At 44.5% G+C, this 14,932-nt stretch overlaps 1 pseudogene; it reads right to left on the minus strand.

The window, feature by feature from the left end:
• Positions 1-13,084: 13,084 nt before the first annotated feature.
• Positions 13,085-14,227, minus strand: LOC147706035 (Golgi integral membrane protein 4-like; annotated as a pseudogene).
• Positions 14,228-14,932: the final 705 nt, after the last annotated feature.

The following is a 14,932-nucleotide window of genomic DNA, read 5'->3' on the forward strand; positions in this document are numbered from 1 at the left end:
ATGCTCAGGGCCACCCAATACTTAACATGCTGTGTCAGTCCTTTAGCCTGCTTCGAGCAGACATAAGGAATTGAATTGACGTAGCAGCGTCGCAGAAGTGCCTGCGTTAAATCTTGTAGATTTCACGCAGGCAATTTTGCGAGGCGCACAGCCGCCGGACCGCCCACCCTGCGTACTAGGAACGCACCCATTGTGGTGCAGGCCCATGGCTTTATAACGTGACGCATCTCCCTAGATGCGTCATGCTGTAAATGACTCGCAGGGATGCGGCACGTTTACGCCGCTGTTGCGTCACGCAAGGCAACGTAAACGTGGCGCAAGGGGCTTGTAAATGTAATCTGCCCCCTAGTGTCTAGCATTACGCAGTTCTGTAAAGTACACTCATACATAATAGTTACTCAGGCCAATGAGACCACGAAATAGAAAACAAATAAGCATAGTAGCAACGCCACTGAGAAGGAGAGCAGTGCACCTGAAATGCACAGAAGATTTTGAAATATAATTTAACTACAATGTAATCGTCATCAGCGGCATTATTGGCTTGCTCCATGTAAAAAACAAATATTTGCAATACAACAACACAGAGCAGGAGAAAACATCATAGTAGTGAGTGATTAAATGGCTACTACTACTCACCAAGCCCGGGGATCTCCAAGCCGAGCTGGTCCAGCAGGTCGCGCTCGCGGTCCAGGAGGTCCGTCCAGCGATGGGTGACCTGGCTGTAGGTGCGCTGGACCCCGTAGAGGTGGGATATGGCCCAGCACACCTTCTCCCACCGCTTCCGGCGCTCCCGCATGTTGTAGCCGCCGGCCGCGATCCTGCCGCCTCCCGCGATGGTCCTGGGCAGGCGGCGCTGGACGAAGTAGACCAGCGCGCCCACTTCCTCCGGGCTGAATATCTCCCGTCGCGTCACCTGCTCCCCCCTCAATCTCCCGCATGCTGTCCTGGCACTGGGTCCAGCACTACTCCCCGCCGCCGCTGCGGCCCTCAAGTGCCTGGGCAGCTTCACGGCGCCTGGCTTGACCATGGTCTGGGCAGGTAAGGTAGGAAGAAGTAGAAAATTAAGAAAGAATAGGATAGGGAAGAAGAAAAGAAAAGAGTTTAAAAAAGTAGTTTAAAAGTAAAGAAAAATAGCAGAAAAGACAAAAATATACAGCTAGGAAAAGAGAGGGATAGATAAGAAGCAAAATCGTAAAAAAAAAACTGCAAACAAGCAAAGGATGGCAAAGATACCAAGAGGATTAAACACCATGCCCAGACACAGGAAATGAATGAAAAACAAGATGGCCGGCGCCCGTTCACGAGCGCGAAAGTAAGTTCGCGCGAGATTTTCCTCGCGATCTCGTGCGAACCTCTAGATTTCCCGCGCGATCTCGTGCGAACCTCTACTCGCAATGTGCTTACTGCGCGAGATTATACATAGCGGGCGGAAACGGAAATACGTCACGCAAACAAAATGGCCGCGCCCGTACTCGACCTTGGGGTAAATTCGCGTGTTGCGCTGCAAGCGGCTCGCGAATACTGCAAAAAAACTCGCGAAACAACAAGCCGCAAAAAAATAAAATGCTCATTCGCACGAATTGGCGGCTTCCGCGGTCGGTTTCGCACGACGCCGCGCCCCGCGAATAGCGCGAAAAAAACGAAAAACGATTTCAGCAAAAGCAAAAGCAATGAGCAGGTGCAAAAGGTCAACCTCATGATTTGTAACGATTCTCTGTAGTGCTTCCTGAGGGGGCCCTCCAGAATTCGGTTGCCTGCTTGCAACTATTGTGTGACCCTGCTCTGACCTTAACTGTATGCCACAAAGGTCCTGATTTACAGCTAAAGGAGCAGACAAGCAGGTGCCAGGCTGGAACTTGAAATTCTTTCAGTGACACATTAATTAGCCCCTAATTCATTATTGTCAGTTGGGGCAAGGCAGGTGTTGTTAATAAACTAACCCCAAATTAATTCATGTCAGTTCAAGCAGGGCAGGTGGGCTTGCTTTTCCCCCCCCATCTTCTACAGTGATGATGAACCAGAGGGTGGCATTGATGTAACAGAGGGTGGCATGGGTCAAAGAGAGGGTGCCAGTGGTGAAACAGAGGGTGCTGGGAGGCTGTGATGATGAACCAGACGTAGAAACAACATAGTCGCGACCGTTGCGAGCCGACAAGTAAGTTCGCAATTGCGAACTAGTACCAAATCCTCGCGAACTGGTAGAAACACTTGCGAACACAAAAAAAAAAACAATTCGCGAGAATTCGCGGATTTTGCGGATTGCCAATTCGCAAATCCGCAAAATTCGCGAACGCGAGATTCGCAAAATTCGCCCATGCTTAATTCCTTCCAATAATGGCAAAACAGAAGCAAATCATTAATTTTCGGTTTTGTTGGCGATGAAAATCTTACGGCTGGCAGGGTGCACACAAACTTGTTTTTGGTTGATGGGAACAAAACGCTGTAAACGTTTTATTTCTAAAACAGAGAGATTATGGTAGGCCTCTGCGTTTAAACGTGCTGACCAAAATAATACAAAACGAGACTACTTTTACAACGTCCTCATTTCAAGAAGGATTGCCAGAAGAGATGCTTCCAGACAAGTGAATACAAAAACAGCTACAGCTACCCCTTATAAAATAAATCATGTGTTACAAACCAAAAACACACCGACCTATCCTGTCCATAAGAGGTAAACTATCTTTGCACATTTCTCACCCCTTCACTGCATTTTTCATCGATTGGTCATTTCTCTAAATGTGGTCACAGAACTGCTTCCATATTGTTGAGAATTACTGTTTTTGATACAGAGTGAATGCTTCCGTTTTTACACTTACCCCTCTTCTGCACCCAGCCTTCCTTGACATTTGTAATGTCAGTCATGGTAGCTCCCCTCTGCGCCCCCAACTGGAGGAATTTCTTGCTGCTGACTTCGGAGCTTTGGGGCTGCAGTCCTTTTTCCTCTGCTAGACTAATGCTGCGAGCCCTAGGTTCAGCGATGACTCAGCCTGTGACAGGAACGGCATCTCACCCTGTGTGTCGGCCCGGCTGAGACAGCTTCCAGGCACAAACACACACAAAGCCGCACCCGAGCACTTAACAGGTCTTTAGAAGACAATTTGCATTTTAATGGGGCTTTATTGTATTTGACCTCGGCCCCTGCAGTTCCGCTCTCCCTGTCACCTGAATAATTCACCCGACCGACCCCCACAGAGCAGCAGTGTCTCGCTCCGTTGCAGACACTTAGAAATGTGTTTTTAAAACACTGGTACGATGTCTGCCAGGTCCGCGGGCCGCCAGGGACGGCTTGCCGGGCCGCCACTGGGCCGCGGGCCGTACTATGAGTACCCGTGGGCTATTTACACTTATGTTTTGTTGACCCATCCATTGTCTTTGATTTGGTAAATCATTCAATCTTCTGGCAAGCTTTGTCCTTGATGTGCACTCCATCAGAAATAGTGTCATTGCTATCGCAGTTAGACAGGAGTCTGCTAGCCAGGGTGCATTATGGGCCTAATGGGACACGTCCTCCACCATTTAGTATTTGAAGGGGAGTCAGGCAAGGGTGCGTCTTGGCACCCTTCCTGTTCCCTCTATTTATAAACAGTGTGGAGAACTTACTCCAGAAAGTGATCATCAACTCTCCACTCGTGGAAAGAAGGGCAGTTCCTGTTCTCCTCTATGCTGATGACCTTGTCCTCCTGTCATGAACCACAGATGGTCTGCGAAAACTGATGGACTGCTTCACCGCCTTAATGGAGGACGGGGATCCTCAAATTAATTTGAAGAAAATCTACATGTGGAAAAGAAACATGTAAATCATGTGCTCACCATATTAATGGCACACTAATTGAAACGGTCACTTTATTTTCTTACCTGGGTATTCTCTTCAGCTCTAAAAGCTTCAGGACAGAGCACATTGAAAATAATAGATATGGAGGAACGAATCTGAAAGAGAACACTTTGACCTCCTAATCACCTCGGGCAGTAAAAATGGTTCTTGACAACTGGAAGGACACGAGCAAAACGTCGTACAAATGCTGGTTAAACTGGATCACCTTCCTTAGAGGGGCCGACAACATAGCTTTACAAAGCTCCACATGGAAACCTTCAACCAGGATTCTATGGAACACTCTGGACACATTTCTAGACTCTTATGGACCACTGTGATCAAAAGAGATCAGGAAGGAACCAATCCTGGGGACTTTACTATTGCACCAGAGCACTAGAGAACTTGGTAGAGACTTTACTACCGTAACAGCTGTTTAACTGTACCCAAGAGGTATGCATAAAGGGGGGAACTCAATGGTCAGTCAAGGGTTGTAACATTTCCAAGCTTGTTCTACCTTGTACATGCAAATGTAATGATATGTAAAGGTGATACAAACCATGTACTCTCCCTTTCCTCTTTTTTCTATTCTTCCCTTTTCCTTTCCATTAATCTTTCTTTTGCCTGTCCTGTTCACCAGCTACCAATGAGCGCTGGGGTAGGCCCGTGGTAACTACGTGTTTCATAGTATATGTAAATTCTGGCCTGGGACAACTGTGTGCATAATGTTATATGCTTTTTGCATACCTTGACAGAAACCAATAAAATATTTCAAAAAGAAAATAATAGGCTAAAGATGACATGTCTGCAATGGCATTTGTGGGTTTGCTACTAAGTTAGGCTGCAAACCAATTCAGGAGATGGTCTCAATTTATAGGAGCCAAATGTGTATCTGTAGCTTTGTATCGGTGCAGGTTATCAGGGTTTGAAGAATCTACCATTTTACAAACATAAGAGAATATGGGGCATATTTACAAGGGCTTTATCTCCGCTTTTTTTTGGCTTAAAAGCCAAAAAAGCGGAGATAAAACTATATCCTTATTTAGAAGAGGGTGCTATCATGCATAATTGCATGTTAGCACCCTTTTTCCCAACGCCTCTCTTTGCATCTCTAATGAGATGCAAAGTGGACGTCACTGGGCAGTACAACCTTGCAAATATCGCTGATGTTCACATCGCAATATTACAAGGCTGCCCCAGCATTTTAGCACACGTTCGTTTTTGGAGAAAACCGTTGTGTTCTCCCAAAATGACCGTCTGCTAAAATGCAGACTTACCTATCCCTAACATTGGGCTGGATTATGCTGAGGTTATCGCCGTTTTCCAGGGAACATCGCTGGAAAACCAGCGATGTTCCCTGCAAAACGGCGATAACCTTGCTATCTCTGGAACTTTTATCACCCTGGAGAAATGTGTTGTTAATAACGCGCTACCAGGGCAATACATTTCAGAGATAGCCTGCGATAAAAAATATATCGCTGTGCACGGCCAGCAATAATTATCGTTGCCGTGATAATATGCCCCTCTATTTCTTTAGCGTCTGCTTGCCTCACTACAATCTGCACCAGCCTATGTAGCACACATTGAACTGGGCATGCACCATATGGAATTTATACTAGCAATTAGGCCCTCCCAGTTGTGGCATTTTATTTGGAGCAAAGAAGAGACGAAGTTCACAAAAGCTATCATAAAGGATGTCTCCTGGCAGATAATTCACACAGAATCCTGTGGCTTTTGTATATCTTCTGACAGGTAGCACAACTGAATGGTCCTTTTTCATTGAATAAACTTGATAGTATAACATTCTACAGCAAAAGGGAATTAAAACTTTTATTACATGAAAAGATGGCTTATGCCAGACGTGCCATTGACAGTAATAAACACTCAGTGGTTAGATACCTCGCTGTGGAACAACTTGAGGGCCTTCAGAGGTGCCTCATATTTACATTGAACACCTGCCATCGCTTTGTCTTGACACAACATCAATTGGCTATAGTTCATGGTATGGTAGCCTTCTCAAAAATGAAACAATGGCCTGAGGCATTTGTTAGATGCCCATGTGATAGAAGATCCACCCAAATAATAATGCATTTTATCCTTTTTTGTAGCTTTTTTACTGGAATCAGGAAACTCTACCATAGTTATTGGCTAATAAAATCAGGAATTACAATGATACTTATCTATATCTATGTTCTTTGGAGACCCTATCATCTGTTTTTTTATTGTCACCTTTATATGGAAAGCGATATCCTTTAGGACATATCATATCGCACTAACACCTATTCTGTCATTTTTATGCAACTTACTGATGGTCCATTTTTTTTTACTACTTATATTTTGGGTTTATTGTCCCATTGTGGGGCAACAGCCTGATAGACTAGCCACAGTGTTCTATGCTTGGGAAGGCGCCTCCATGATCTAGTGGGGATCAAGGCTCATAGAGACGAAGGTTTCAGAGTGATGCTTTAGAAGGTTTGCAACTTTGTTTTATTTTAACATAGCGGACCCTAGATAGAGGTTTTTATATTTATACAGCCCAGTAGCAAACCAGGGGTCACCTCAACATGGCAACTTATCACCTGCTGACAGGTTTGAAGCAGCACTATATCAATGCCTTAAGCTGTACAGGCACCTTGCAACTCTATAGGTCAGATCTAAACTCACTAGATTACACTTGCACGTTACAATTAGTTGGCTGGCTTCACATTTTGCAAATGCTAGTTTATGCTGTTATTTTGTTAAGACTCGTGTGATATTCTGTTTTTATTTTGTTTTTACTGTTTGCAATTCGCCATCCTAGCTAATATTCTGCAGTTTACATTCTGTGTTTTATATTTTGTCATCTTTTGTCTAAGAGTATTAAAGTATTCTAACGCACAGTGATATATTTTTTATTCTTTATGTCAGATGTAACACTGAAATGGCAAGGGACCTTTTTTGTTGTCTGTGAACTGTTGTTTGCACTTTTATGGTTTTATCTGAAAACTGAATAAAGATTTTTAATCCACTCTATATGTTTAGCCACCTAATTCCTGAGTGTTTTAATAAATCTAATTTATTTGGCTGTACGCAAATTCATTTATATGTAGGCAAATATTATAACATGGAACGGCATCAGAGTTAAATATTAAAAGTTCCTTATTTTGTCAGTTTGACAAACACACATTCTCGAGCTCAAGGACTAAAAGCAGGTGCTTTCAATCATGATATCAATGACCAAGCAATAATCAACTGATATTTTAAATGAAAAACACTGCAAGAACATAGCTCATTTTATGAATGGATTTGAAAATATGAATTAATAGAAGTGCTGCCTGCCATTGTCACCCATGTCTTCTAATAGCCAAGTAATACATCTAAGCAAGAAGACTAGACCACGAGAGTGTTTTATGTGATAGTGACCTACTGATTTGCAAGGCTGTATTTACTCCTAAATTTAAAACCTCGGCCCAAAAAAACGACCCCATGATAAATGAGTAAACTCTCACTTAGGGGCATATTTACAAGCCCCCTATTGCCACAGGGACGTCACTCTTTCCCAGTTCCTGTGGCGATAGGGGCTCACCTTATTCACAAGGCAGCTTTAAGCCACTTGACGTGGCTTAACGCTGCCTTGTAAATAAGGCTCTTTACTTAGCATGAAAGGGGAGGGCAATGGGTGTTATGGTGGGTGTACCGCTGCAACACCCATTGATTTTGACGCTGCCACATATTTACAAGGGTGGCATAAATATGAGGCAGCACCAAAATTAAGATCAGGGAAAACCTGGTCTTAAATAGGGCTGGGCTTAGTCCCCGAAGTAGCGCTACGCGTAGTTATGCGATGTGCACTTTGCACTACGCGATCTACGCGTAGCACTACACGAACCATGTACTACCCTGTTCGCACTGTGCAAGATGCTGTTTTCAATGATTGCACAGTGCGGACAAGCATCCAGCACTGTGCAATCATTGAAAACGGCATCTTGCACAGTGCGAGCTGTAGTTTTCTGCCGCTCGAGCAGCAGTTTTCTCAACGCGGACTGGTAGTTTCTCATCGCGAGCGGGCGCAAGCATACACGACCACTCGCAATGAGAAACCTGACCTCCCCGCGTTCAGAATCTTGCCGGGAGGTTTATTTTCCACGCTCACCATCGGCAACTTGATGGTGCTGATCGCGAACGAGGAAAAAGTCTGGCCGGGATGTCATTTTGCTTGTTCGCAGTCGCCATCTTGACGTTGAGGACCGCGAGCAAGCAAAAAATTACTGCTGCACTACACTACGCATGTTTGCACTGTGCTACGTGCAGTTCGCATAGTGCGAAGTAGCGCAAACTTCACAAACTACGCGAGCGTAGCATAGTGCTTTGCCCAGTGTTAGTCTTAAATAGGCAAAACAAGGAGAAATGCTTTATTTCTCCTCGGTTTTGCTGTTTCTATGTGTGCTGCATTGTGCAGCACTCATAGAAACTGCAAAACGCCATGTATGATTGTTAATGTGGAGGAAGGTATCCCTTCCTGCACATAAACAATCATTTTTAAAACGACGAGTTGCACCTTCTATGTGTGCTGCACAAGCTGCACACATACAGTGCAGCCCTGCGTTTCTACAGTGACGGAGAGCGGTCGTCAGCCTTCTTGGTTTAACGCCGCGCTCAACCACTTTAGTTGAAATATGCCCGTTAACTTTTCCATTGATCCCTGATTGTTGTAGTAACATTCTGAGCACAAATACCCGAATGCAAAGGAAAATCAAAAATAGAGAAACAACTCATATCCAAAGATAAACAACTCTGGATCAATCCCAGTCGTCACCATTGTGGAAGCTTTCATAGTTACAACAAATGGCAGGATTCAATGTTTCAATATTTCTGTTGCACTTTGGAAATCTACTTAGGCATCAATCGTGTGATATACAGTTCAATAAAGCTAGCACCGTAAATATGTTAGGGAAAGGGGTGGAACACTACTATCAACGTTAAACCAAGTTAGGAGTGAACTGCTAAGAAATTCTTTGGACATTAGCACTTATGTTTTTTAAGAATTAAGCATTGCAAACATAGAATAACAAAAATAAACCTAAATAAATATCACAAAGACAGGCGCGAGACTGAGCACACAAATGGTTAATCATGATTACAGCACATCACACAGACAACAGACATATGTCAAGCATATAACACACTAATCACAATACAAATCACAACAAGCAGCTTAACCGTGTATCATGCATAGATATATTTTCAGCTGAACTTCAAACCTGCATAGGGAGGAGGACAAGCAAAGAGCACCTGAAAATAATAACTTAGTAATACTTCAGTGAAGTTCGAGTGTCACTTTAATTGCTATTGTTTACACACAACTTCTAGATTTTAAATAACCCACTGCTTCCATAATGGAGTCCATTAGTAAGTGGATGTGCAGGTTGTGAGCAAGAGCACTGGAATGCCGAAAACAGGGCCGGCTCTAGGGCAGTGCGACCGGTGCCACCGCACCGGGTTCTGACTTCGCTTGGGGGCGCCTTTTTGCTAGTTTATATTGTGCTTAAAAGCACCTGCTGCTGCGTTCGGCAATTTTTAGGCAATAATTAATATGTCAAGAAAATTCCAGTGCATTCTGTCCCTCTATTGTTATTTTTGCATTGAGTGTCACACAGCACAGAGCAAGTTATGATCAGACAAAACAAAATATGTTAAAAAAAAGTTAATGCAGATCAAAGAAGAGATGGTGGGTAATGATGAACAATTGGTGTGTGCATCACCGTTCATGCACCGAAAACGAAAGAGGCACACTTAAGGAATACATCACCCTAGCAGAAACTTCATCACCCCCAAAATCCGCAGAAAAGATGGACAAGGTGTGTGCATCACTGTAATCTATTCACAAGAAACTTGAACACTTAGGGCCTCATTTATGAGAAATGACGCATCGCTGCGTGAAAGCAGCGATGAGTCACTTCTCTTTGCGCACTCCTAGCGACATTCCTGATGCGTCATATTTAATTTTTGGCGCATCATGTCGCAAGGAGTTACAGATACGTCAGTATTTCTGACTTATCTGTAAGCGCAAAAGTGACGCATTGCTGGAGTGTGTCACAAAAGTGAGGCAACTCCAGCAATGCGTCCTTTCACATGGGGTAAGCCCCATGTGAAAGGGCCTGCGCCAGTCTTATGCCTGCTGTGAGGCAGGCGCAAGATTTTGACGCAACGCCGTCCTAAAAGTGACGCAGTGAAATCTCATAGATTTCACTGCGTCACTTCTACGACCCTTCCTTACGTCAAAACGCCCCCCTTGCATACATTATACCTGGCGCAGGTATAATGTGGCGCAGGGGTTTACAAAGTGACGCATCTACCTAGATGCGTCACTTTGTAAATATCGCGCAACAAGGCGCATTTTTTACGCCACTGGTGCGCATCGGCGGCGTAAAAGTGATGCACCGCCTCATAAATGAGTCCCTTAATGCGTAGTGTACATGTGACTGTGTAAATAGCCACACCAGCACCAAAACAACTGACAGCATGTTGGCAGTAAACCACGCAAGGCTGAACACTTCTAGTTGAGAACCACAGAACAGCTGACAGTCTGTCAGCTGTAAACACTGGGAGGTATGCATCTTTAAAATGTCCGATGATGAGACTTGAGTCCAACCTCGGACATCTCCACACACAAGATGGCAGTGGAGCAGTTGACAGCAACCCAGGAGTAGTGCTCACACAAGGCTGGCATCTCTTACGTTCATCAGGCACCCACAGGACAGATGCCGGTGAAAACGACTAGACTGCAAATCCCCACATCTCTGCAAAACACTGTTTTTCGGAGGTCGGGTATCTGAACACAGTGACTCCCAGAAAATGCCAGAAAAAGTACAAAACCACTGTCACTCATGCAGCAGGCCCACCGAATGAACGAACTCGAGCAGGGTAACACAAGATGCCGGAATCAACACACAATGGGTCCACAATGTAGCCAGATCGTTGCCACAAATCTGTGTTAAGGCTACACAGTTGTGGAGCACACAAGTAGTGTTACCTCCACCTGCAACACCTTCACAACAACCAGTAGGTTTAAAAAAATAATATCCTCTGCCTACATAGCAACATATGAACATTCTAATACTGCATGCCAGCTAAGGGTTCTACACACAGTAAATCCTACAGGACCATGCACAATATATATAAATACACATAGATATGAGTTGCCAATATCTGCATGTAGACTATTGGCAATCTATTGATTTTTGCTTCTTTCTATTGGCTAAATTAGTAAGTCAATACTGGGTAATGATAGTGCTAGCAATTACCCTAGTGGTGTCAAGCGCACCTCTTGTATATTCCTGAAGTAGCAGGTGAAGTCACTCACATAAATATGCATTACTAATCATTGGTTCTTAAAAAGTACCTTTATTCCGTACATTGAGCAATTCTTAATTAGTTTGAAAATATTAGCAGATGTAAAAAAACGTAAACACAAGCATATGCCTGATGGCACTGGTGTTGTGTCATTAAATATTGTTGAGGCAAGATTGCATTGTGGCAAAGGGAAAGAGATTGTCATAACTTGAACTTGGCAGCTTAATAAAAGTTTAAATATAACTGCACTGTGAGTCTGGTAATGCATCATAATGTCTTCCTAGATTACATTGCACAATACCTGGAAGTCAATACATGATGGAGAATGAAAACAGATTGGCCCAGCCTGACCTTAAGATGGCAGCCTCTAAGTCTTGCAAGATGTTGGATTTTGTTTTTGATCTTGTTATACATAATGTTGACCATCTGGAGTTCAGGCTGTCCCGATCTTCAAAAACAAACCTATATAAGAGGGGTAGGGGGCTTCTTAGTTTTAGATAAGGACTCCAGTCCTGGCACACATTAAACAAAAAACACCATCAAAGCATGGAAAGATAGTAGGGTAGGCTGTAATTCAGAGGGGTGTTTATTTTTTTTTAATTTCTGATGTTTTATTACAAGAGTATCAGGATCACTGCATGTGTGGGATTCCACAAACTGAGTTCATGTATAATTATTCATTACCTAGGGATGATTTAGCATTTTGAAAGACAGAACTCTGAAAGAGTGGCAGAGAGCATTACCTCCATCATGCTGATGGACCACGTCCCTCAGATTTAGAGATGATGATCGGCCCAACGGCCTTCTCTGAACATTGAAGGGAATAACCATCATGAAGGTAAGTAACAAAGAATTAGTATTTAAAAACTATAGCAGAGATGTAGGGTACCACTGTGCTGAAAGACATCATGACAAAAAATGTAAAACAAAGGGCAGCATAGGGACCTTTTTTTAAAAAAAAGTGCTAAACTAATTTTACAAAACTAGTGGGCAAAAAGTATGCAGGACCCTTGATGGCCTAGGACCTGAAACAGTGAGGTTCCTGTAAAAATGGACTTTGAACCTCGTGCTAGAATCCCTCCCTGCAAGTGGTTAACAACCAATGGTGCATCATTAGTGAGCAAATGTAATGAGGTCTTCCTTATGTAGCCCAAACCATGTTAAGGCAATGAGGAAATAGCTAGATGTGCTAACATGCCAGAGCTTTTGAGGGGATGAGTCTGATCATACCACTCCAGCGCCGATTCCCTTGAAATGAAAGGGTATTACTGGTGCCTCTCAGGGGCAAAGGATATTTGAAGCCCCTTGGCTCTGCCATGGTGAGAAAGTGGGGAGTATATAATGGCTGGGTGGAGAAGGTGAAATGGCTGCTACTGTTTTCTTCTGGGTGGAGAAGTGGTTGGCTTTCATTTGTCTGACTTGGCTGGAGTGAGTAGGAAGATTCTACTCCTCTCTTGTGAGCGGAAAGAGTAGGATGACGCCCACAGCTCTCTTCTGGGTGGAATTTTGTGCTATGACTTCCATTACTCTCTGCCGGGAAGAGGAGAATAAAAGATTACCCAATACTCTCTCTCGGGTGGAAGTGGATGGCATTGCTTCCATTAGGCTCTACTGAGAGTGGGAGAGTGGTTTCCACTAATCTCTACTGGCTGACAGTAAGTGGATTCTCTTTGAATGAAGAAGAGTAGCCTGGCTTCCATTAGTCTCACCTGGTTGGTCAGTGAATAAGAGATTTTCAGCTACTGTCTTCAGCAAGGGAGTGAGTAATATTGCTTCCAGTACATGACTTACAAGAATGGAGTGGAATCCAATATTCCTTAAAATCCTAATTTGGCCCCTTCGATTGAGAGATTGCACAATGCCCCTCTCTTTCACACACAATGGAGTATATGGCTATCAAAGACTGTTAGCTGGCTCTTCGTGTGCCACTGAATCTGATCAGCATCAAGGGTCAGATTTCCTGTGCACTCGCCAACAGTGCGGAAAAGGCATCGCATTGTTGTCCACTGTCCAAGTCAGAATGTTACATCCAATATTCATGTTCCCAAATTCATCATAGTAGATGGCGTTGTTTCTGATGGTGAGGTTTATCGTCTTTAAATCTTTAAGCAGCTCGTCTCCAGCACAGATGCTATTTACTGTTCACTAGAAATGCAGGGCACGGTCATCTCTATCCATTGCTAGCTACAGAGGCAAGTCTGGCTATGGCAGAACTTCAAGAGACCCTGTCTGGGGTACCAACAATTTTTTGAAAGATTCTGCAGCCTGGGCAGCACCTTCAGGGGTTATCTTCCCAGAGTCTGTCGGCGTCTCCCAAGGATTCGCTTGGAGGCCAGTCTGTTCTTGAATACGCTGCAATTCAGCTTCAGAGGCTCTTGAAGGTTTATTATCTGGGGTCTGTGACTGGAATTTCGGGTTCTTCCTGGCTGTGAACAGTTTGATGCGTGGTATCTTCTGAAGAGATTTAGTCAGCTGGTACATCTCAGGCAGCTGCTCCTGCGCTATAAGCAGCTGAGAGCGGACCTCTTCATGTGCCTTGCCAAGAACCTTACTTTCATCCCTTAGGTTTGATATCATACCCCCCAGCAGCACCACCACGTGGTTCTCATTCTCCCGCTGCTGCTTTGCATCTTTCTGGTTGTGGCTCTCCAACGCTCGCTGGTTTTCCAGCTTTGGAGAGTGACTCTGCACCTGCAAGTCCAGGAGCTGCTTCTTCACTTCTTCATGCTGGTTTTTCAGGATTTTGTGCTGAGATGGGAGGGCGACGTAGCGGTTCATGACGTCTTCCTTCTCTTTGCTCAGGGATTCTTGAGCTTCTAATTGATGTACTACAAAATCTTCTGTGGTCTTCTTGTGCTCCGCACGCTCCTTCTGGAGGGACTGCTCCAGCCCAGACCAGTGCTCATACACCCCTTCCAGCTGGGCAGAGAGCGTCTCCTGCTGCTGCCTGGGCTTGAGGGACAGATACTTGGAGCTGTGCACTTTCTTGTACAGGTAGAGCACGGACCCCAGGCACATCAAGGTCAGCAAGCAGACGCCTGTCTGTAGAATCCTCTTCTGCGAAAATCCACAGGCCCCAGGTCCCATGGCCGGAGAGTTTGGTTCCTCTCAGCGAGGGCCGGGCCCTCGCACTCCCGTTATCATCTTGACAGAAATGTCCGACTAAGTCTTATGAGCCATACGCGCGCCAATAAAGCCCTGCTCAGCCTCACGAATTATGACGTTGTTGTGAAGTCACAGAGCCACACTGTTACGTCAATGCGCCTTGCGACCCATACGAGTATCAGCCCTGGATGTCTACATTAAGCATGTCCGCGCCCAGAACAGTATAGCTTGGTCGTCCCTGTGTACATACCTGCGCGTGCTGTGAGCCTTTCCTGTGCACGCCTGGCCCTTCAGCGCCCCCTCCGCTGCGCCTGCGAGGATGCCCCTCGAGCAAGGGCAGACATGGATGGATATTATCAAACACTCCCAGGCGAATATTTCTGCAGGAAGCACGTGGCCTTCGACCTACAGCTCATCACTTTTTCCGTTTTCAAAACGCTTTTCTCTGCGCGTCCCACACAAGGTTTATTTTTTTAATGACATGGGAGTAAATGCATGTAAAGACGACGCCAGTAGAATGTTTGCATCTTTGTTATTTTCTCTCACAAACTTGGCAATTTAGCACTGCTGCGATATTTTGTAAAGAATCATTATTAATATTCTATGGTGTACAGAATGATCAAGCCCTTCACATGACTTTGAACAGTTGTGAAAGTTTCCATTTAAATACTTCTGCATAGGAATCTA

This window comes from Lissotriton vulgaris, chromosome 7 (genome assembly GCF_964263255.1).
Source record: "Lissotriton vulgaris chromosome 7, aLisVul1.2, whole genome shotgun sequence".
NCBI lineage: Eukaryota > Metazoa > Chordata > Amphibia > Caudata > Salamandridae > Lissotriton > Lissotriton vulgaris.